General features: G+C 48.9%; 1 long non-coding RNA gene across 2 annotated transcripts in view; it reads left to right on the top strand.

Annotated features, from left to right (window-relative positions):
* The window catches only part of LOC135447668 (uncharacterized), a 107,911-nt gene that overhangs the window by 63,994 nt on the left and 22,671 nt on the right, over positions 1-21,246 (top strand). Inside the window, exon 2 of one of the 2 annotated variants that reach the window (XR_010440231.1) lies at positions 11,926-12,231. The exons of the other annotated variant lie outside the window; for it this stretch is intronic. This is a non-coding gene — a long non-coding RNA (uncharacterized LOC135447668). The remainder of the gene's footprint in view (positions 1-11,925; positions 12,232-21,246) is intronic. 2 annotated transcript variants of the gene reach the window in all.

The raw sequence follows: 21,246 nt of genomic DNA, 5'->3' as shown, positions 1-21,246 counted from the left end.
GCAGTAAGATGTGCAGCTGATGATCATCAGACATGCAGCATTCCCTGGCCAAAGGAGAAAAGGCAGATTAAAACCAAAGGGTCTTGAGGAGACTTCTCTTGCAGCTGATCCACAGAAAGTGCCTCTGATGGCACTGCACAAGGAGCCTGCCTTTCCCCAGCCCTCTGGAGGGTTCTGTTTGCACCATTTTTGCAATGCTGATCTTCTCAGCTAACGCCTTGAATTCCTCTGCCTGGTAACGCAGTGTGGTCCTCTGAGACCCCTGGGCCTATTTAATTTCATGCATGTGTGAGATACCTTTTCCCTTTTGGCACCACGATACCAGCTGCAGTCACTTTAAACACTGCCAGTTATCAGAATCTGTGCAGGGGACAGGAGGAGGGAGAAGATAATGGATTTGCCTTGAGAGCTCATCTAGAAATCCAGCCCTACACAGCACACTGCCTATGTAATGTATTACTTTTTAATAATGTAAATATATTAACATTAGAGCGGTCTTCTCAATCTTCCATACCTAAACATTACATCACCATCAGGAGCAAATGTAATTAGATATCATAAATATGAAAAATATTGGGGCATTACCATAAAGAGCACCAATAAGTTGCTTTGCTTGTCATGTAATGGAGAGGCATTAAGGGTTCAGTGTGCTGCTCAGGGATGGAGCCTAATGCGAAGGGACAGCTCTGGTCTGCAGAGCCTCACCCGAAATAACTTCACAGGGACTCTGGCAGGGCTGTTTTAGGTCTGAAAGTTAACATTTCTGTGAAGTTGATTAGCGCTTGCAAACGCTCCGTGCTATTTTCTAATCAGTGACATTCGCTCTCTTGGATATTTAATGGTATTAGCAGCAGCAAAAGTGGAACCATTTGTTTCAGGCCAGGCAATGATAATCCTGCTCACTCTGGGTGCTGGTATTTAAGGATGCGTGGGATGCTGTTTTCATCCCACACTCCTCTTCTATGAGATTTTTGCTTTGCAAAGTTTTCCAGTCTCTTGGTCTTCTGCTTAGCAGCCTCCAGGTAAGCCTGGAATTGAAGAAATGTCAACCATTTTAAGTAAGGTACAATGCCAAAATGACAGATGAAGATTTTAAACTTCCAAAGCAAAAAGGAATTATTTAGCATGGCTCTACTGGGAGTAGAGGCTCATGCTGAGAACAAATGGGATGCTTTGAATGACTTTGTGGTGAGGAAATCTGTGGAATAGCCCAAGAGGGGAATGCTGAGTCCGTGTTGCTGGGGTAGATTAGATCCACGTTGAAGGCACATAACCTTGGCTGGAAGGCAGGTCAGTGGTGCTTTCCCCAGCTGTGCGAGGGGTTTTTTGGGCTGGCCATGAGCTCCTTGGAGCCCCAGGTTCACGTTATCAGGTGCAGGGGAAGGCTTGGTGAGTGATTCTGACCCGGAGCTGCACCCTCGGGCGCAGAGGGGAAGCAGAGCGGAGCAGCGTGGCTGTGAGCAGCCAGCAGCAGCTGAGATAGCCCAGCTGCGCTCAGATAAGGCTGTCCCTGCTGCTCCCACCCCGTGCTGCCTCTGTGTGCAGCTCTCTGAAGCACCCACCGTGTCCCTGCCTGCTACAGCCCGTGGGCACGAGCAGGGTGTGATGGATAATGTGAGAGGGGCTGATAGATAGATAATAGATAGATAATGCAGAGGGGCTGAGCAGGGTGTGATGGATAACGTGAGGGTCAGCCTGGCTTTGCAGGGAGCCCCTGCAGAGGGGCTGAGCAGGCTGTGGGGGTTTCCTGGTGCAGAACCCCCCTGAGCTCCAGCCTTGGACTGGGCTCAGTGCAGGCAAACCCAGCCCGGAGGGGTCACTGGGCCTGGCCTTGGGGAGCCAGAGCTGGAACACCCCTGGTCTGCTGGGGGTCTGCCCTGGGTGTAGGGTGAGGGGACCCTGACACTGCTGGCACTGTTTGAATTGGGTGTCCCCAAGCAACCTGTCACTGGCAGTTCTTCTTTTGCCTCCTGAAATTATCCCTGTTCCAGGTTTGGATGCCAAATCCTCCTTCACCCACATCTCCTTTTCTTTCCGCACACACCTTGTTCTCTAATTAGCTGAATTTCTGTCTCTGTTTTACTTCCACTCTCGTCCTTTTCCCAGCTCTGCTCTTAGATCTCGCTGTTCTTTACTTTCTGTCTGCCCTCTCATGGCTGGATATTTACTTGCTTATTTTAATTTCTCCGGTGGGAGAGCCTTTCCCGCACCACATCTTGTAGACATCAGAGGATCCTGCGGGCCCCTTTCTGTCCTCCCCTTCCCCATGCCGTGTTTTTCCTTTGCTCTCTCCCCCTGTGCGAGCCGTGCTGCTGCTCTGCTCTCACTGCCATGGTAACTTCAAAAAGCCACGGCCATTTGATACGGGAGAAGTCCGCAGGAGAGAGCGTGTGCGTGTGGATGTGCCAGGGGAGGAGAGGGAGCATCCTTCCCCTTCCTCCTTTCATTTCTGGGTTCAAAGCCTCTCATTGCAGCTGCTGGGAGGAGACAGGCCTGCTCTCTGTGGGACAGGAGCCGTGAGCCCCATCCTGCTCCCCGTTTTGGGGCTGGGGATGCTCAGCTGCTCCCCGAGCCCAGCTCCTGCCTCTGCAGCAGCCAGGAGGGGAAAAAGAGGCAGGAACATCTTAAGAGTCTAAAGCATAGCAAGGAATAGCTCTGCTCCTGGGGGAAAGAAACACAGGGGGCATTCGGAGCTCTTTCCCCAGCTCTCACATTTATCCTTGTAAGTCTGCGGTGGAGGAAAACAAACCCAACACTGCCCTGAAAGGATGCTCTGCCCTGCTCACCTGTCCTTGTCCCCTCACACCTCTAGAGCTTTGTAGGGCACCTTTAATGCCTGGTGCTGCTAACAAAGCAGGATGTGGCTGAAATCCCTTCCCTGGTGCAGTGGGAAGTCAGGCCTACGATCTTTATCACGATAGCACCATGGCCAGGCTGTATGGATGCAGAACACTGTTCATTTGCATGGCATTCTCAAGTTACCCATAAGGGACTGACCAGGTGCTGGTTCTCTGCTCCTCGGCTGCTGTGCTGTGCTCCCACCAAGGAGCTGCAGCTTGAAAATGAAAATTTTGCTGGGAAAAATGCAGGAAATCCTCCTGAGTGGGAGAAGCAGGGGCTCACCTGGCCAGGTGGGGCAGGCTGGCCCCAGGACTGGGCACTCCAGGTGCCTCCTGCAGGCTCTGGGTTCAGCAGGCAGGAACAGCCATGGAAACTCCTTGGTCTTGGCTGAGCATCCTTGAAGGGATCTGCAGAGCTCCCTGGAGAGGAGAGAACTGATGGGGACGGTCCCAGAGGGAAAATTCAGTGAGAAAAGATGGAAAGAGAAAAAGGGGAGTTCCATTTGGATTAATGCTGGTTTGGCTTTCATCTGAAAGAGCTATAAAAAATTGGAGGAAACTTGTAAATGAACTGATGTTTTGAGCTGAAAAGACCTGAAAGTCTGCTAGTGAAGGCTTTGACTTTATATTTTTCTGTAAGCAAATGGCAGACATGTTTTGATGCTTAATCTCATTTATTTTTATTGGAAAGGGTGTTTGGCTGTTTGGTTTTGTTTTCCCATGCTTTATATTGGAGAGAAAACATCCTTGATGGAAATGTGTGATCCAGGAGGGAATCTGAGAGTCTGCCACCAAACACGTCCTTTCAGTACAAAGTGTCTCCAGCACCAGAATCCTGGGTTAATTTACCATTCTTGCTGGGCTACAGACAAACTGTTCAGCTGATTAGAGCTGTGCAAACACTCCCACAGCACACACACGGTGTGTGCTCAAAAACCCACAAACAACAACAAGCCAGGGGCTGCTGTTTCCTACCCAGAGCCATTCAGCCTTTACCCCTGCCCAGCTCCTGGGTGTGAAACCAGCCCAAACAAACAAACAAACAAACAAAAACCAAACAAAAAACCCCGCAAAAACCCACAAAAAAAAAAAACAAAACACAAAAAAACCCCACAAAAATTGGGTGTTTTAAATTGATCTCATATTTCCCCAAACTTCCTTTCCCTTTGTCCTTGAAGAAAGTCTCTTGGTTTCCTCTGTCTGCTTGCTGAGAATGAATTTCCTAGCAGGGACACCTTGTCAGCTTTTTTTTCTTGGGCTCGAATTCAATGTTTCAAATGAAATGCCTCTTTTAGTCTCATCTACTTCATCTACAAGAAGATGGGTGAAAAAATCTATTTTCTTTCTTCTTTTTAGAAGATTTCTGTTTTCCCTCCAAGTGGCCTTATGGCTCCTTTTAAGAAATTATATAACAAATTGTGAAAATCTGGAAGGGAGCTGGTAGTTTGATTTCTTTAAGACTCTCCCTCTCTCCCTTCTGCCACCAAGACAAAGAAAGGGAAAGTAACATTCAGTACACAAAAAAAATATAATAAAAAAAATCAAACCTACTGTTTTGCTTTTGAACAAGGTGCAAATTAGCGAATATTTGTTAAAATTTGAGACAGCAATTGTCTAAAAAAAATAGTTTCAAAGAGGAGAAGGTTGTTTTTTCTTCTTAAGTAAAAAAGCCCCTGAACCTTTCTTTCTTTTAACTTCAAAAGGGAGCCAGATTGCAGAGGAAGAGAGAAAAACCTTAAATCTCCTCTGAAGGGGAAGGAAGTAACTTAGTCAAAGTGATCTTATTTGTGAGGGAATAATTTTTGGTTCACTATGGGTTCTTTCCTTAAGATCATGATCGAGTGGTTTGTAAATTTTTACCTGAGCTGGTGGGACCCCTGCTCCACCTGCAGAGGTGCGGGATTGTCCCTCAATCACCCACCTGGGCTGTGCTGAGCTGTTTCCAGAACCTTCCTCAGGCAGGAGCAGGAGCTTCCCTTGGCTTTGAGGAGGAGTTTTCAGTGTGCAGGAATTCAGGGAGATGCTCCCAGCCCTGCCAGGGCGTTTTGAACTTGTATTTGCACTGATGCAGGCACCAGAGGCACCAGAACCACCAGCAGGACCTGGCAGGTGAAAGATGAAAGGTTTGGCTCTCCCTGGCAGGACCTGGCAGGTGAAATGTTTGGCTCTCCCTGGCAGGACCTGGCAGGTGAAAGGTGAAATGTTTGGCTCTCCCTGGCAGGACCTGGCAGGTGAAAGGTTTGGCTCTCCCCATTTCCCTCATGGTCCTGGAAGCTCAGGTGAGCACACAGGAGCTGCCCCAGCCAGGGGCAGGGTGGGCACAGAGATGCTCCTGCATCTGCAAGTAGGGTAAAAAAATTCAATTAAGATCAGTAAAAGAGCACAAAGCTGGGGAAAACCTAACAACAGAATTACAAAGGCTGTAGCCCAGGGCTGGGCTCTGCCTGGGCCTGTTGTCCCCAGAATATGAACATTTTCCCATCTTTTGTAGAGCAGCTAAAGCTATTCTTGCGGCTGTCGAGGCCTTTTTGAAAGTTAGTAAAGGGTTTTTTCTTTTTTGCCTCAATAACCTACAGCAGAGAGTCCTACAGGCTAATTATATGTTTCATTTTGAATCCTTTAATTTTTTTTGGAGTTCAAATAGATAACTGTGTTTTTCCCCCACATCTTTGATTCAGACAGATGATTTGCTTCATTAATTGATATGTGGAGGAGGGGGGCTAGAAATGAGCTATATTTATGCTTCAAAAATATCTTTTCCCAACTGCATTTTTTTTTTCTTCTATGAATCCTCATATTTATTTCAAAATTATCCCGAAGTGAATGTCATCAACCTTTGTGCAGGAGTCTTCTGCTGGCTTAATTAGTCTATAATGAATGTACTCCTCATCCACTTTGATTTTCAGCTCTCAGGTTGGCCTGGTGTCAGACTGCAGCCAGAAATCTGCTTTCCCTCCTGAGCTGTCAGAGTGAGGAGGAGGGCAGGGTGGAAATCACAGTTTGGGAGAGCTGGCATTTGGGTTGTTGAGGTGGGAACGCGTTTGGGAAGTGCCTGATTGCTGCAGGAGCTGCTGCAGAGCAGTGGGATGAGAATGGAGCCCTCCCAGAGCCTGCTCCAGGTCCAGCTGCTCTCCTGGGTGGCACAGGCATCCTGTGCCAGGGAGGGAAGATTCTGTGTGGCCCTGTCCCTTGGGGATGGTTATTTCAGCTCCTCCTTTTCCTGGGCAGAAGGAGGAACCTGTGAAGGTCCCAGCCCTGAGAATGAGACTCAGAGTCAATAATCACACTCAGGGTCTCATCATCCCCCCAGACTCAGAGTGAATAATCACACTCAGGGCCTCATCATCCCCCCAGACTCAGAGTGAATAATCACACTCAGGGTCTCATCATCTCCCCAGATTCAGGGTGAATCTCACACAGGGCCTCATCATCCCCCCAGACTCAGAGTGAATCTCACTCAGGGTCTCATCATCCCCCCAGACTCAGAGTGAATAATCACACTCAGGGTCTCATCATCTCCCCAGGGCCTTCTCCAGCTCCTCTTGCTTGCTGCTTCCTTCTTGGCTTCTTCTCTTTGGCTTTCAACACACTTTGGTGAAAAAAAAAAAAAACGGGTGTGAACAATTTTTCAGGAGAAGCTTCCATTGCAAAAAAAAGTGCTTTTTTTAGGAGCTCAGCATCTTTGTGAGTGAAATGCCAGAAATCTCACAAGATGAAATGTGCTGGTTGCAACATTAGGTGCTAACAGTTGGCAAAGCCTGAGTCCCAGTGGCTAAAACAGCAGAGAAAATGGCAGACAGCTCCTTGGCTTTCAGATTTGGGCTGTCTCACTGGTGTGACAGCAGGAGAGAGGGTAGGGCTGGGCTGGCTGTGACTGACACTGCTCAGGGACAGCTTTTTATGGCTCTCATCATGGAGCTGCTCTGATTGCTCCCCAGCGCTAACGAAGACATCCCTAATGGGCCTGCCAGGTAGGAAAATGTTGTTATTATTATCCCTGATTTCCAGATGAGCTGCTCCACGTGGCTCCTTTGCCTGCCCTGTGTGACAGAGGTGGTGACACCTCCTGTGCAGGTGCTGCCTGCTGGCCCCACCATGGGCCCAGAGATGCTCCTGAAACCACCAAAAACCCTCTCCAGATCAGCAATGTTGTTGGCTGAGAAGTGTGGAAAAGATGCCATGTTCACTGTTGGTTTTGTCTTGAAATCTTCAAACCAAACCAGTTGGTGGTTTTTGGGGAGGATTGTCAGTGGTTTTGTCTAGATATGTGAGAATTTTTATAGAAATGACTGCAAAAAGGAAAAAAAAAGTACATAACATGTTAGTAACAGTCTCAAGAAAGCTGGGAGAGCAGAAAACTTTTTTTAGGAGAGTAAAAACGGATAGAATATTTTGTGAGGTTAAAAATGTTCGATGCTGGCACTAGCTTGGGGTAAGGTGGGGAGAAATGTTTGTGAAAACCTTAATTTGAGGTTAAACCTTTAATGTGGCAGCTCAGGTCAGCCTCCAGCACAGCACAGGGGCTGTGACCCCAGTGTGTGTGCCTGCCAAAATATCAGAGGTGTCCCCTCCTGTGCAGCAGGCTGGGGACACAATGGAGCTGCAGGCTGGGGACACAATGGAGCTGCAGGTTGGGGACACAATGGAGCTGCAGGTTGGGGACACAGCTGAGCTGCAGGCTGGGGACACAATGGAGCTGCAGGTTGGGGACACAGCTGAGCTGCAGGTTGGGGACACAATGGAGCTGCAGGTTGGGGACACAGCTGAGCTGCAGGTTGGGGACACAGCTGAGCTGCAGGTTGGGGACACAGCTGAGCTGCAGGTTGGGGACACAATGGAGCTGCAGGTTGGGGACACAATGGAGCTGCAGGCTGGGGACACAATGGAGCTGCAGGTTGGGGACACAGCTGAGCTGCAGGTTGGGGACACAGTGGAGCTGCAGGCTGGGGACACAATGGAGCTGCAGGTTGGGGACACAATGGAGCTGCAGGTGGGGACACAGTGGAGCTGCAGGTTGGGGACACAATGGAGCTGCAGGCTGGGGACACAATGGAGCTGCAGGCTGGGGACACAATGGAGCTGCAGGTTGGGGACACAATGGAGCTGCAGGTTGAGGACACAGCTGGGCTGCAGGTTGGGGACACAATGGAGCTGCAGGTTGGGGACACAATGGAGCTGCAGGCTGGGGACACAGTGGAGCTGCAGGTTGGGGACACAGTGGAGCTGCAGGCTGGGGACACAATGGAGCTGCAGGTTCTGCTCCATCCCTGCTGCTCCATCCCTGCTGCCCCTGCCCTGTTCCAGAGCCCAGGGCTCTGCTGCTCATTTGTGGCCATGGGAGTTGTGCAGGTCAGGGACAGCCCGAGATGAAGGATGGGGACTCTGCTCTGCTCCCCTTTGACCTGAGCCCAGCAGCAAACTCAGCTTGGCCTCTGGCTGCAGAGGTGGCACATATGGATTTTGGTAACTTTCTTCTGCTTGGAGGTCACTGTCCACTTTAAATATTCATGCTCTGAGGGACATTAAATAAATAATGCTGAACTTGTTAAGCTGAGTGGCTTGCAGCTTTTGCATTTTGTGCCTTGTTTGCAATTGAGAAGGGATGTGAGGCTGCTAAATACAACCTGTTCTTGAGCTAGGAAAGGTTTTGCTGTTCATACCCCATTATCTACTTGCTGGCTTTGAAAAGCAGGACTGAAATGATTTGCAGACAGGTGTCTCCAATACCTACAGGCTGATTTTCATTTTTGGGGGGAGAAAAGCTATAAAAGGATCCTGGAAATGGACGGTTTTGTTTTGCTCAGCCCTCAGAGCCCAGCATGGATGGTTGTGTGTGGTGATGGTCCCTCCCTGCAGCCTCAGAGCTCCTCAGGGCTCCTGACAGGGTGTCAGGCACTGCCCATCCCTTCACGTGGATTCTCATGCACTGCCTGTAGTATTTGCAATAAGGGACAATTTGCAAGAAATCCCTGTGGCATGAGAAGGAAAACAAATGGCCAGCACCTCATGTGTTATTTTTTCATCCATTTGATTGGTACCAGAATATCCCCGAGTGCCTGGGGACTTGCAGCTCAATTCAGACACTTGCTTTTGCAGACGGTGGTTAATGAATATGAGGTTTCAAGGTAGGAGCCTTTCAGTGACATGAGATTTATGCAGAGACAGTGATTATACTTCCTGCCTCCCCCCATCTGCTCCAGCAGGAACATGAATCACCAGCTGAAGGCCTCCTGTATTTGTAAATCAGCTGAAACACAACGGTGATGTTGGGAAGTTGTACCGAGTTAACTGAGCTACTTCTCAATCTCAGAGCTTTACATAACCCCTTCTTAACACACTGTTATTTCCTTTCTGGATAGACTCATAAATTACTCCTGGTACACAGAGTGTGTGGGAGGCTGCCTGTTTGCACAGCATGGGACCAGGACCTGCGCACTCAAATATCAGCAGACAGCTGGAACACAATCTGTGAAAAGGCACTCAGAGCCTCCAGGTCTATTAAATACAAACTCAGAACATCCACCAAGAATTTTATACCTTGCACTACGTGGGTAATGCCAGGAAGAATAGGTGCCATACCTCGGGGGCTTTGTCAATAAATGTCACAGCAGAGCAGCCAAAGAACCTTCTGTGGGCAGGTGGATGGGTGTGCACGCAGAGCTGGGACATATGTGTGCTCCTGCATGGACGTGACTTTCTGCAGAGCTGAGTGTCTCAGCGAGGAGGATCAGCCTGTGATAGCTGAATTTCATTTGGTTTCCCATTTTCTGCTGAACTCTAACCACGTAAGAGAATTAGGAAACGTGTCACTTTGGGTTCTGCAGATGTTTTACTGCAGTCATACTAACCCACAATGCATGCAGAACCCAAATTGTCCTTTTCTGAAGTTATTTGCTCCCTAATGTGGGGAAAATTTCCATTATGGACAAAGTTGCCTCCTTTGCTTCCAGCAGTACGTGCAAATCACACCCGCAGATTTTAGCAGACGAGTCTGGGAGATGCAGCCCTCAGATGATGGACACCAAGGGAGGCAGGATGGAGACTGCATCTGGTGCCACTCCCATTTCATTGCCTTTTTATCTTGCTGTGTAACTTCTTCAAACATCAGCATCTGATTTTGAAATGTGGTCCAAGGCCTCTCTTATCCCAACCCCTCCACTATTTACACTGCTTTTACCTCATGTAGCAGCCCAGATTTTACTGATCTATCTCAGTTTCCTGTTACCCACATCCAGTAATCAAAATCTGGAAAAATATGGATAAAATTTACTTGGGTTTTAATCTAAGGGACACCTCTTGGTTACAGAGGTTTTGATGCATTTCCAGCTGTGGATAAGGCGTAGGTGTTCAGGCTGGTGAGATGTTGGATTTGATTAGAAGCATAATCCTTTGGGCATGGGAACAATTCACTGCTCCCAAGAAAATGATCATTTCTGGGGTGTTTTTGTTTCTTTGAGGAACAAGTTGAGGTCAGGAGGGAAGAGAGAGATGTGAGAACAAGCAATGGTCATGAATGGCTGGTGGGAGGACAGGCTGCTCCCTGCCAGACCTGCTGCCTGCTCATGTGTGGCACTGTTTCAGTTGCACTGCTGCATCCCTCAGCCACCAGAGGATAAAAGCTCTTGCCTACAAGGCCTACCAGATGCAAGGAAAATGCTTTGGGATTTTGGAATAAGAAATGGATAAAAGCCCAAGTGACTATTTCTCATTGCACTGCTAAGGAATTTTAATAAAATTTGATTTAAGAGGCAGGGATTAGGTATGGTGCCGTGTAAAAACATCAATTAGCAGAAGAACAAAAGGCAGTCATACAGCCTGAGATTGTTAGGACCTCCTGCTAGAAATATTTGGTGGAGAATTTCAGAGGCATAAGTTGCCATGAAGCCTACAATTCTCTTCCTGATTCCTCTGGTAGCTTTCTGTTTTTATAGTCATGGGGGGGAAAGGAAAAAAAAAAAAAGATTAATGTATCTGGTTTTTAGCAATCTATCCAGGGTGTAGAAAAAAACCCTTCTTACGCTTTGCCTTTCCACTCTCCACTAATAAATTAACTATCCCAGTTTAAGATGCAATTGTTGTTCTTTTATGTCTCCAGACTAATGCATTGTGACACCTCCATTACACGAAGTGTGGATGCTCCTCCTGCCCTCTCTCTGCCAGGTTTTACCTGTGAACAGATCCAGGGATGCTCACCTGCTGCCAGGCTGGCTCTGCCCCATTCCTGCAGCAGGGCTGTGCCCACGGTCCCCAGCTGGCAGGGGGGACACCACGGGGCACCGTCCCCACGCTGCTGTCAGAGCTCAGTGACACCTCTGGAGGGACAGCGCTGCTATCTGTGCTCCTGTGTACCTGCTGTCCTTACCAATTGTAGGGAATGATAAGGATAGGGGAATTGCAGAGCAGAAGAACGGAATGTGTGGTGTGCAGGCAGCGCTGTGCCCCTGCTCCTGCACGGCTGTGCTGGGGGACAGAGGGACAACAGGACCCACAGCACAGTGACAGTAATGAAATGTGGTGTGACTGAGCCTGCCTGGCCCTGTATCTGCAATAATCTAATCCTGGGAAGGCAATTTAGCAAGCTGTGGTTGTTTGTTTCTTTTTCCCCCAACAGAAAACAGTTGGTTGTTTTATTCCATCAGCTGGGCTGTGCATTCCACCCAATGGCTGTGCATTCCCACTCCTCTCTGGGTGCTCTGCCCTGGCCAAGCTCTGCTCACCATGGCTGGACCAGCAAAAGCCATCACTGATGCCACTGAAGCCATCCTGGCCCTCATGGCTGCCTGAGCCCCAGTCCTGGGCAGAACTGCTTGGTTTGGACACTCCCAGGCTTAGGCAGTGTTCCTCAGCCCATCTCCATGCAAACATGATCATTGTCATTAATACATCCTGTGATGCCCTCAGGATGCCCTGAGTGAACCTCCCAGCTCCTGCTGGAGCTGCACACAGTGCCCAGCTGTGGAGCACTGCTCTGTGCTGGGCTCCCACTGCTGCTGAGGGTCCATGGAGGGCTTGAGATCATTGTCACACCCCGAGAGTCACACACAGAATAAAGGTGTCTGCTTTCCTTCCCTCCCACTCCCTGCAGGGCTGGCTTTGCAAACTGCAGCTGCTGAGAATGGGAAGGCAGCTAGAGCAGCATCACTCCAGCTGTGGAACTGGGATGCTGCAGCAGAAACCTGCAGGAGGAGGACAAACAAACACGCTGGGCTCCTGAAGCGCCGTGTTTTGATGGACTTACTGTTCCACTTGTGATGCAATGGACTGAGGAGCCAGTGGCTCTGCTGCTGCTGCAGGGATCTGGTGACAATGCTGTGACCATGAGAACATGTATGGCCATGTCCTGCTGGTGCAGGTGGTGGCTGTCACCCTGCAGCTCCAGGCTCAGGAGCAGGTGAGTAGCCAGTGGTCACTGGGTCATCATACAAATCCCCTCCTGCCCCATCCCAACAACTCCTTTGTTGTTTGTCCCTTTAGGAATTTTAATGGGATCCATAACATTTAATGGGTTTGCTAGTGATAATGTCATTTTAAGTGACATAGCTGTGATACATCTCTTCCACACGTCATTGAATTCTGTTTCTAAATTTTTATGTATTTTTGATAGGCCAATTTATCCCTGTTGCAGCTCCAGCCCGTGCAGTCAATGGCATTCCACTGGGGGTGAATTTTGTGTGCTATTTACAGTGTGTGCTTTTAAGCAGTGATTGGTGTGACAGTGTGATCTGTACAGCTGTCTCTCTGTATTTATTCTTTTGCCTATAAGTTTGATTTATACTAGCTCCAAAAAGAAAAAAAAAAGCCGCTAGCTTTTCATGTGAATGACTTTAAATAACTGATTAACGATTACCATTAGCACGGCTCTAATGGAACCGGGCCTGCCAAGTCCATGGGCTTGGCTGAGCAATTGCAGGTAAAGCTGCTGTGTGCCCCTCTCCAGCTCCCAACCCTTTCTGAGGTTTCCTTTACAATTGGACAGTGCCCTGTGGGCTGGATCCGAGCTGATGTGTGCGGCACGAGGTTCAGTGCCAGGGCTGTGTGATGCCTGCTGGCAGCGCGGGCACCGCGGGAGCCAGGGGTGCTGTGCACCAGCCTGCTGCTGCTGGGGACAGCATGCCCACTCCCCCAGCCCACAGAGGGGCTGCCAGGGGGCAGGCAGGGCTCCAGTGCTCTGCTGGAACTCATCTTGTAATCCTCGGGTTTGTTTGCTGTGTTCCAAGGGCTTCACACGGTGTCTGTGTGAGGCAGCATCCTTTAGGGCTTGTGGTACTGGAGGAGCCCCAAAGCTGTTTGTAAATCTGCCTCTGTGTCTGTGGGGCTGTGATTGTGTTCACAGGGGTCTGAGGATGAGGGAAGAGACGAGAATGTTCACCCCATGTTTCAGAAGGCTTGATTTATTATTTTATTATATATATTATATTTAAACTATACTAAAAGAATAGAAGAAAGGATTTCTTCTATTCTTTTAGTATAGTATAGATTTCTAGATAAGTATAGTATAGATTTCTAGAAGACCAGCTAAGAATAGAAAAGAAAGAATGATAACAAAGGTTTGTGGCTGGACAGCGAGTCCAAACCAGCTGACTGTGATTGGCCATTAATTATAAACAACTCCATGAGCCCAATCCCAGATGCACCTGTTGCATCCCACAGCAGCAGATAACCATTGTTTGCATTTTGTTCCTGAGGCCTCTCAGCCTCTCAGGAGGAAAAATCCTAAGGAAAGGATTTTCCATAAAAGATGTCTGTGACATGGGGCTGCAGTGAGCTGTCTCCTGCCCCTCTGGGGGCTCATTCTGGGGTGGTACTGATTTATTCTGGGGGCTCATTCTGCCTCGATCCTGATTTATTCAGTACCACCCAGAAATCTCTTAGAGATTTCGGCGGAGTGCAGTGCTGAGTGAATCCCCTCTGCCTGGCTTTGTGTTTCTTCTCTCCTCCTGGACCAATAATGGCAGAGTCTGGTGGGCAGGAGCACCTGCAGGCAGTAAAGCTCTGCTCCTGTGTGTCCCAGGGATGGTGCAGGGATGGGCTCCTTGCTGCTGAGCCCTCATGGAGAGCAGCACAACCAGCCCCACTCACCCACACCTGCCCCGAGGTGCCAGCCAGGATCACTGAGGCAGCACAAGCTCCCTCCCAGCAGAGCAGCTAGCACACAGTTAACATTCCCCAGCAGTGAGGCCTCTGAGATGTTTATTCCAGCATTTTCCTGCTTCAGTTACCACCTGTGGTAGTAGAAGGAAGGATGGCTATGTCAGCGAGATGTTCATATCCTGCAAAAAGGAGGAACTTGCAGGCCAGGAAATGTGTGTGTTTTCCTGGAAGTTTGAGTCCTGAATTGCTGAATGTGTTTGTTTGGATGTGTTTGCAGGAGGGGCACCAGAAGCAGCAGCAGAGGGGTTCCATTTTCCCCAGTGCTATGCAGTGAAGCCATCCAGCTAGGAGCACCCTGGCTATTTAGTTGTCAGATTTGTTCCTGTCAAAGTCCTAGGAAGGGAATAATATGGGGATTTTTTCCTCTTTTCTTTAATAAGACAGCAGCGCTTCAAAAGTAGTAGAGGATAAGGCAAAGTCTGGGAATACAAAGCTTTTTTATTGTTGTTACTATTAATCACAGCTCAAGCAGACCTGCCTGAGAATCACTCCTGTTATTTTGTCTGCTTTCCTCTGGTTTATGTTCCCTGAGAAGAGTTTGATTAAAAACTGTTGCATCTCATTTTGCTCACAAGGCTCAGGTACTGTATCGCTGTCACCTGTCTGCAGCCAGAATTATACGACACATCATGGAAGAGGTTGAATATTTTCTACTGGTTTTGATCTTCTTCAAAATATCGTTTTCACTTTGTGTAGCTAGAGAATAGTTGGCCTCCTGCCGTTCCCATTCACTTCTTACCCTTGAACAATGAGAATAAAATCTGCCTGCAGTAATGTTCGGTTTATGTTGGGGAATTTTTCCAATACAGAAGGGAAAATAAAGAAGCTTTATGAAATAGCGGTGCCATGCTCAGATAAACAGATATTTTTGCTGTTAAATTCATATTCAAGGGGTAGCAAGGTCAAGTCTAGCTGAACTCATAGCAGAACTGTGGAACAGCGTGGCCATTCGTTTGCCCTTTTGCACTTTTGGGGATGTTTTTGACAATACACTTAAGTCATGCAGATTTTACCTTCCTGTGTGAAAAATGGGCAGGTTTATTGCAGATGTGATGGTGTGTCTGTGGTGCTGCAGTGAGTGTGGGTTCCTCAGGGCTGGAGGATGCCATGTCCCTGCAAGCAGCCCAGAACAGGAACGTTGGGCAAGGCCAATATCAGCTGGGAGTGGTTATAATATCTGTGGCTGTGTTTGTCACTGCTCTCAGTGGTGCCAGGGAACCTGGACCTTCAGGAATTCTGCTTTTTCCAGCCCTGGGAGCCTTTTCTGGGTCAGGAAAGTGCCAGCCCAGCAGTGGTTCCATGGAAATGGGGATGCCAAGCAGGTTCCTCAGGAGCACCATGGCTGTATGAAACACATGCATTTGCCAGCATGACTCTGCAACCAAACATCAGCTCAACTACTTTTTATTACTAATTTCAAGCTCCAGCTGCTGCCTTGAAGCATTTTGTTGTGTCATTTTGAGAGTTGCTGCTCAGAACAAACAAAAGGGAGAGAAAAATGAAAGCAAGGCCCCTGAAACTCCCTGGTAACGTAAAGTCTAGCAAGGATGGCTAACCGTGACTAATCACCCATCAGGGTGGCTCATCTGTCAGCTGTAAATGCATCATTCCTAGAAGTTTACTAAAGCTTTTTAAGGTCTAAGCTGGGTTTGCTGCTGGTGTCAGCAGCAGGGTGATGGCAGTGACCAAATGTCTGTCACTCACAGTACTCGGCCACAGAGGACAGTCAGTGCCTGGGGATGTGACCCTGGCCAGAGCAAACCAAGAACTCCAACAGTCTGGGGGATTGCACAAGTGTAGGGGGATAGAACATAAGTAAATAAAGGTAGCATAGAAAGTAATCATGCCCGCTAAAGAGTTGCAGCTGGGTTAATATTAAATATTAGGAGTAGGCCTGGTGTTAACAGGCCACAGCTGTAGCTGATAAGAAGAAGAGTGTTATAAAAGAGTGGATTGGTTGGTTGAGGGGAACTGGAGTTGGTTGGCTGCTGTGAGGACAAGGCAGAGTCAGTGCCTGGAGGAGCTGCTTACAAGGACCATCAAGGAGGTACAAAACTCTGGCAATAGGGAACCCTTGCAATGTAATGACCATAGAACTCCTGCACTATAATGATAACACCCAAGAGGGGGTTAAGAGTGGGGCTTTGGGAGGGTCCTCGTGCCTGCTTTCACACAGCATGTCCTGTTGGTCTCTGATTCTGGCAAAGCTTTGCTCATCCTCTCCTCAGCTCTGGTGTCACCGTGCAGATGAGGTACCTGGGGGGATGTGGGAGGGCAGGGGCACCCCTGGCTGTCCCTGCCCTCTGGAGGGCACACAGCCCTCACCTGTCCCTGCCCTCTGGAGGGCACACAGCTCTCACCCTGCCTGTCTCTGCCAGCACAAGCTCTCCCTCCCCAGCTGGGCTCTGCCTGGCCCAGCAGGGCAGCTCTGTGAGAGATGGGCTGAGTACATGGAGGCCTCTGAGGGCTCCCAGGGGCTGCTGAGGTTGGTCCATCTGCAGTAAACCCTGCTGAGGGCTGTGTGAGCAGCACGTGGCTGTTTGTCACCAGCAGATATTCGCTCTGTGCCTCCTGCAATGTCTCAGTCACCTTCCCCAGTCTCCCTGCCAGCGGCTTTCCCTCTGCCCTTAGCTAATCCATCATTTGGAGCAGCCCGTGGTGCATTTGCTGTTTTACACTGCTGACCTTCAGGCTTTGCTCCCACCATGGCTCCAGGGCCACACTGATCCCTTTTCCCCTCGGAGCCTGCCAGCACAGTCTGGTGTTGAAACAGCTTCATATAAAACTGGAAGGAGGTCTCAAATCCAGATCAAGCTTAACATCCACTGCCGATCCCCCACGTACTCGGCCTCTTCCCTCCTGCAAGTTTTAAGCCATTCTTTTCACTCTGCTGCTTTGTGGGGCTAATGAATTTGCTGCTGCTATTCCCTCTGAGGAGGGGACGGGAACAGTCACACAATTGCTGTGAAAGGCTTAGAAACACATGTAAGTCGTTTGGGTTTCTCTGTGAAATCTGAATTCAAATCCCCACTCTCAGTAAAAAAAGGAAAAAAAATAAAAGGGAGAAACACCAACACTGAAGAGCAACAACTTAAAAAAAAATGTTCATAGGGAGTGTGAGGTTTCTGTGCCTTTATCTCTGGACGGGGATGCTGCAGTGTTGCCTACAGAGCCTTTCTTCTCTGCATTAGGCGAGCGAGGAGATTTCATTTCATACATCATTTACAATGGAGTGCATCAGGAGCAGAGTTGGTGCATATTAACAGGGATGTGGGCAAAGACTTGGGTTCTTTGAAAGTTTCAAAGCATCTCCACCGAGGAGGGGAGCCCGGGCTGCTGATTCCCCCTCACTTTGTCGTGGAAACTGTGCAAACCAGAAGCCCATGGAGTGGAAGGAGGGGAGAACAAAGGCACTGAAGGCCTGTAAGGCACCAGCATTGCTCACTGGGATGCTGGAACAGCACAGGGATGCTGGAACAGACTGTCCCTGAGCCCTGAGAGGCTCTGCCATCCCTTCCTGCTCTCCTAACTGCAGTGCAGGGTCCTCGCAGTCCTTGGCAAGGGTGCTCATGGGTTGGGAGAACATGAGGAAACCACTGTCCTTCTCCCTGCCCAGCCCATCTGACCTGCAGCTGCCATAACCAAGCTTTCCTCACTCCTCACGCTGCACTTTGAGCCAGGTCTCCAGGTCACTACAGAATGGCCACCCCACGTATTCATGGCAAAATCTTGTAGGTAATGACTTGGGCTAGGAATTAATTCTCTTCTTTGTTCATTGTGTTTGGGTTGGTTTTGATTTCCTCCTGGAATTTGCATCCATAGGATACTCTTGAGAAAACTGAGGCTTGTGATGAGCTGTAAAACTGCATCTAGGGATGCTGCTGCTGCTGTCTCATCACACAGCTCGAGGTGCTGGAGCTCTCTGGAGAACAGCAGGCACCACAAAACCTGCTATAACATCATGGGGCTGGCAGTGGAATGGCAAGGTCCGCTCCCTTCCCTGTTCCATGCTGCTGCTCCTTTGGCAGGGATGCACAGGCCACCCTGCAGGAGGGGACAGGAGAGTCCCCAGTGCCCTGTGACATCCGTGCCAGCACCTTGCCACCTTCCTCGTGCTGCAGAGAGCCTTTGGCCAGGGAACCAGGGGACCTTGGGCCTTTGTGTGTGGGAAATCCTCTCTGCCTGCCTGCTGTCCCTCGCCTGTTCACAGAAGGCCACCTAAGTGGTTTTGGGTTCTGTCTGGCAGAGAGCCTGAGGAACAGCTCCAGTACCAAGGGCATCCTCCAGGGCTGCTGCACTGGAGCACAAGGATTGCCTGATCTGCCTGATGCTGCTCCTGCACGTACACATTTGTAGGTCAAGGGATTGGGAGGGATTTAAATTGGAGTTCCCATGGCTCCTGAAATTAATACGAAGTCTTATTTGGCAGACATTGATCTAAAGCCTTGCCTGGCTGTTATAAAATTCGCCACATTCCGTTCTGGTGGGTCACCTTAGCACTGTGATCTGAGGGGGGGCAGAAACAGCAGCAGAAATGCCCACCACGTTTGGGAATGCTCACCTGGGCTCAAACACCTTTGGGTTTGTCCAGTAATTGATGTTGAACAGAGAGGTTTCCCTGGATTTACAGCGTTTATTTTCAATTAAAGTGTTGACTGGTACTTGCTCAGAGTCTGTTTCCAGAGCTGGTGATGGATTTAAGTCGCTCAGGAGACATTCAGCTTGCTCCAGGTGACATCTTCAAGGTTACAGGGGGAAAAAACAACATGTCAGGTTTCTGTCAGCAGCAATTTTTGCCCTGTTAGAGTTGGGAAATGAAAACTTTACCCATCCCTCCCCCATGACTGTGCTCAAAACTCCACAATCTATTTTCTCTCACTCTTCACCTCTTCTCCTTTATATTGGCTGCTTTGCACCAAAAGCCCCACAGTTACATGCACTTTGACACTTGCATTTCAAAATGCCTGATTGTGGAGCTCTGCCAATACCAGCAATTGATCTGGTGCCACAGACCAGCTTAATTATTCAAGGTCAGTCTCCCTCTGTCTCTTCTTGTCCAGGGAGCAGCAGCTATGGGGAATAAAACTTGAACAGTCTTTAAATTTTAATCATAAACTTTAGTAAGTCACAGATTTGTTTTGCTGTATGAGGGGTTTTCTCCATTGTACTGGCTGCAACTTTTGCAGCCTGCCTGCCCAGAGCAGGGCTTTCCTGCTCACTACAACACTGGGCTTTTGTCAAGCACTGTATTTTACACTGCTATTTAAAATGCATAAGTTGTGTGATCTAAGCAGTTTCCAGTTCACTTTTGAGCTCCTGTAAAACGTATCCCTGAAGGCATTTCAGCCGAGCAACTAAGAAGGTGAGGGTATTAGAGGTTGTGAAATGGCTTGTCTGCTAATTCTTTCTATGTGCATCTCTTCAGATAAATCTCCTGTGACCTCCTGCTACAAGCAGAACATTAGTTAAGTATCTTCTTGGTAATGGAGTGTCCTGGACATGATCCTATATTATACCAAGGGCTCTTCACAGTATCTGGGAAGATGTTTGCCTGCAGGGGAATGGCAGAGAGCGCACGAGGTGCAGGGGCTCCCATGGGCAGTGCTGGGCTGGCTCAAAGCGCCCTGTCCAGCCTGTGGGGCTCAGGCTGGGGGCTCAGGGGGCTGCCCTGCCCCAGGCTGGCTCGTGCAGGGCTAAAGGGATCCATTCACAGCAGCCTTGGGCATGCCCTGCACTTTGTCTGCCCCGAGCTACGGGCAAACGAGGAAGCCTTTGGACCCCTCAGTCCACCCCTGAAGCAACCTGGAGAACTGGCAGAGCCCAAAGAGATAGAATTTTAATAATAAGGCATCGAAATAATGAGTCTGGCTTTCAGAATAGTAATTATAAAATGAGAAATTCTGAAAAAAGAAGATCCAAATGGCTTATAAAATTATTATTGTTATCATTATTGTTGTTGTTATTGTCAATAATAACAATAATAATAACAATACTACTAATACTACTAATAATATAGTACTAACATGGAAGGGGGGCAATATTGCAAGGATGTAAGAGGTAGAGTGATTTTTGTCAGACAAAGAGAAGGAGAGTTGTGGGGAAGCAAGGAAGCTGGGGCTGTTAGACAGGGTTCCAGGTCAGACAGTCCTCCTGTTGGTGGGAAATGGAGCCTGTGCTGGGACCTGGGCACTGTGGCCACAAGGGCAGTGCCAGAGCTGCCTGGGCAGAGCCCTGCAGAGGTGAGGGGGCAGTGAAGGCCCCCGGTCCATGGGCAGGATGGCGAGGGGCTGGGCATGCTGGGGGCACCCAGGCTGGCACTGGGCTGAGGGTGGCACTTCTTCCATATTTTTGGGTGGGGGAACAAAACCCAGCAACCCCCGTTAATTTTGAAACTCATTGTGATTACAGTATCTCAGCTTTCCAGCACCCAGCAGTGAGGGAAAGGCTCGGTGTGAGTCAATTATTGATAATGTCTCTGTGCAGGAGAGGAAATGGCTCGCTCCTGCAGCGGGCTGGGCTGCCCTCGGTGCTGCGCGATGAGCGGCGCCTTCTCGCTGCCTTTGTCACGGATTTGAACAGCCCTGCTTGAAGCCTTGCCTCTATAGCTGTGCTGTGCTGTCCCCCTTTGCAATGAAAACGTCTCCCTTTTCATCATTTTTAATTTCAGAGCCTTCAGGGCTTGGCTTGCTCAAGGCTGCTCTCAGTCTGGCTCTGCTCTCCCTCGCCAGCCCAATGGCCAAGGCTGGTTGGCTTTCACCTTCCCCAGCAATGCTTTATAGCTCTTGGCTGGTGTTTACCCAGCACCTTGTCTCGCTTTAAAATGGATTTCTCCATGTGAAACATTTGTTCCTGAGCTGAAGCACTCGCTGTTGGTTTGGGGGAGGTTTGTTTACTGCAGTAACCAGCTTGCTCTGTATGTATTCCCATCACTCTCCCTTGCTATAACCTACAAATCTCTTCAACTTATTCAGCTCAATACTGGAGATGGTTTTTGAAGTCTTCTTTAAAGTATAGTGAGTGCCCTTAAAAATTTTCCCAGCTTTGAAAGGTTCTACCTGTTCTAATGCAATTCCCAATTTTAAAGATAGGAAATAAATATCTTGGGGATGGTTGGCTCACATACAGCTCCTATCTCTTAAAACATTAATGGTCCATGCTGTTTGATTCTTTTTGAAAGTACTCCATTCCTGCTTTGTTTATTTAAGTTCTTTTCTCTGTGCTGGGACTTGCCAAATGGAGTTGTGTCTCCCCCAAA

The sequence above is a fragment of the Zonotrichia leucophrys genome, chromosome 4A (assembly GCF_028769735.1).
Source record: "Zonotrichia leucophrys gambelii isolate GWCS_2022_RI chromosome 4A, RI_Zleu_2.0, whole genome shotgun sequence".
Classification (NCBI taxonomy): domain Eukaryota; kingdom Metazoa; phylum Chordata; class Aves; order Passeriformes; family Passerellidae; genus Zonotrichia; species Zonotrichia leucophrys.
The sequence above is the reverse complement of the archived record's forward strand: the minus strand, read 5'-3'. Positions and strand labels throughout refer to the sequence as shown.